This window comes from Mauremys mutica, chromosome 3, assembly GCF_020497125.1.
Source record: "Mauremys mutica isolate MM-2020 ecotype Southern chromosome 3, ASM2049712v1, whole genome shotgun sequence".
Taxonomy (NCBI): Eukaryota; Metazoa; Chordata; order Testudines; family Geoemydidae; genus Mauremys; species Mauremys mutica.
The window spans coordinates 53,641,872-53,644,848 of record NC_059074.1 but is presented as its reverse complement, the minus strand read 5'-3'; the positions used below and the strand labels follow the sequence as shown (position 1 = coordinate 53,644,848).

The 2,977-nt window shown below is 38.4% G+C and overlaps 1 long non-coding RNA gene across 1 annotated transcript; it reads right to left on the bottom strand.

Moving 5' to 3' along the window:
• Positions 1-672: 672 nt before the first annotated feature.
• On the bottom strand, positions 673-1,687 carry LOC123366143. Its single transcript, XR_006577944.1, has 3 exons — positions 1,649-1,687; positions 1,002-1,096; positions 673-793 (listed from the first exon to the last, which is right to left on the bottom strand). It is a non-coding gene; the product is annotated as an uncharacterized LOC123366143 (long non-coding RNA).
• Positions 1,688-2,977: the final 1,290 nt, after the last annotated feature.

Sequence of the window (2,977 nt, the reverse complement as noted above, 5' to 3'; positions counted from 1 at the left end):
TTTTTTTTTGAGGGATGGAAACAGAGTTTGATTAAAATAACTAATATAGCAACTACAATGTCTTTGCAATAGTAATGAGGATTCCTAGAATCAAATTTAATTTGTTTAATGATACTTCAACACCCAGCCTAGGCTCTCAGCTACTCAGCCATCACCTCTCTTGGTCAGAGACCCATGTCTCTGTCCCTCCTGATCGGGATATTTTCATACTGCACAGCTTCTTGCCTATACCGTGTCCTCTACAAAGAAGTCAGGCTGCTAAGCCAGTCTCCTTTACTTTTCTCCTCAGAGACTGTACACCGGGTAATTGCCACAGTTAGGCTACTACACAGCTCTTTGTAAGCAAGCACATTTATTCTTAAAAGTAAAAGCATTACAGAGAAAACATAAAGTAATAAAAAAAGCTACATGCATGTTAATAAGCTTACCCCTGACGCCAACAAGGGCTCTAGATAGCACACAGTCCTTCAAATCCCACCCAGGGATTTTCCTATGATTACCAATTCATGACTGCTTTTGCTCAGAAAAAAACAACAGTAAGTCAGTTACTTTTTTATATAATTTGTCTTTGAAGCTCTGTCCTCTTGTAACAGGTGGTAGCAGACAAAGTATGAAGCTTCAAAGGCTGAGTCTTTAGGTGGCAGTTTGCAATTCCCTCCTCCCAGGTACATCCTAGGAATTCCACTTCCCAAAAGATTATTTGTGCCTGCTACATTGTTCAACAGTCTTTTGAAGGTCACCATACTTCTCAGGGATTGCATTAATCCTGTCTTCTGCATTAAGATGTTCCATGCTATCACCCAATAATACACAAACATTTGCATTTTTAAAACAATAACTTAAAATACTTAAATGTCATTTAAAGAAGTACAACTTCATTTAATATTTTTTTTCCAGGCTATGGAAGGAAATAGCTATAACTGACATGGGGTAATCTATGAAAATGATAACTGTTAACTTTTAAAATTATTTACAGTTTTGCTTCTTGATTGTGTATTTACCCTTTGTTTATATCATCACAAGTGTGTCTGCCATTGTCCAGGAGAAGAGCCATGCCATACAAGTGAAAAGTTCTCTGCTCTTTGGGGTTTACAATCTAGAGAAACAAACTGGAATAATGTGGAATGATACAACACAAAAAAAGAATATAAATACAAAGTGTCATGAAACCGGTGATTCACTGCCCGGATCATAGCTGACAGTTGTTTAAAGTAGGGTAAAATGTAATTATAATGTGTAATATCCCCCTACCCTAGTGTTTAAAGTAGATATCCTAGACTTGATATATTAATTTTGATTAAATATATGAGCCCATAGAGCCAAGAATATTAACATAACCTAGGCACTCTCTAGCGTTAACCAATTTTAAAGAAGGTTTTGTATACAGAGACCTCAGACTGCTTAGTACCATGGCAAACATACCATTACAAATCCTTTCAACTTTTTATTGAAGATACAGAAGCGAAGGGCGAAAAAACAGTGAAAGCATTTCAAATGTGCAGTATTAAATAAGGCTTTCATTTTAACATCTCTTGCTCCCTTTCCCTTTAGCTGGAGAGAGAGTTTTTAGAAGGAAAAAAACAACCTTCTTTCACAGTCCCTTAGATGGTTATAACTATCCTTTTTAGAGAAATATGAGGTTACTTACGATGGACTGGAGTTTTTGTTGTTGCTGCTGTTGTTAAAGTCCAGCCTTGTTTCCTAGAAGACAAAACAAGACAAACACAAACAGCGAATAAAAAAGAACAACGATGGAACATGCAGCTTTTGTCTCTGAGGTTGACATTAACTGGCAACCTCACTGCTGGAGAAACAGTCATAGAACATGGTTTTGCAAGCTACTCAGGGTATGTCAACACAGTGTTTTGGAGCAATCCTCCCAGCCAACATTGACAGATTTGGCCTAGAAAAGCTTATGCTAGTGCTCTAAAAATAGCTGTAGTGACAGCTCTCTGCCAACCCAAGACACAACTTTAAAGTTCTGTCTCTACAGCTATTTTTAGAGCACTAGCATGAAACTCACCAGCCCAGATCTGTTGACTTAGGCTGGGAGGCTCAGTCTAAAATGTTGTGTAGATATATTCTCAGACACCTGACAACCCAGTAGAAGCATAGAGCTGTTTAAGGCATTGCATTTAGGTGCCTCTGTATGGCCACAGGTTCACAGCAATGATGCAAAATATACAATCTTGATCAGCTAAGCCAGATTCTTATAAGGCATAAGGAAAAAGGAGAGAGCTAGGAAAGAGAAGAATTAAGATAGGGAAGAAAAAGGACACTATTTAGGGGGCATTGGGTGGAGTGGGATGACAAAGTCTTACATCCAGGTGGGATTTCGGATTCAGCTTGAACCCGTAGAGGTAGCAATGTCATCTGGCTCCCTCTCTCTCTGGCCCAGTCTGGTCAGGACCTCTTTTGGGAGTATGATAAAAAAGGTCAATTGTTGTCATACTGGATTCCAGAGTCCCAGGAGATGGTGGAGGTGGGAAACATGGTGGAGCTTGCCTCTTTAGTCAGCCACAATCACTACTGCCAATAACCAGCTTTTTTAGAACCATGATAGGGTGGAACAGCCCATCCTCTCATTATTTTGTCCATCAGTTAGGACTAATTTTTGACACGCCCACTTTGATTCATTGATTGTTGATGTCACGCTGTTTTTGTTTACCAGTCGTGATCTTAATACATTCCTAGAATTATACCAGCAGGCCTTTTTTGTTTGGACTAAGTCAATCTGTATTGCTTTTGCACCTTTCCCATCAAAATTTGTTGTTTTAGGTTATTCTGACTTTTCACTCACTTCTTTGTGAGTGAGTTGCATTCACAATTAGGGCAAAATTGCAAGTCCAGTTATCACAATAGTTATCTTAATTCACTCCCAAATACCCTAAAATTTGCTAAGAATAAACATGAAAGGAGGTCAAATTTATGAATTTGCCAGAGTGTCAGATTTTAAAGCTGAAATCTAAAAAGGTTT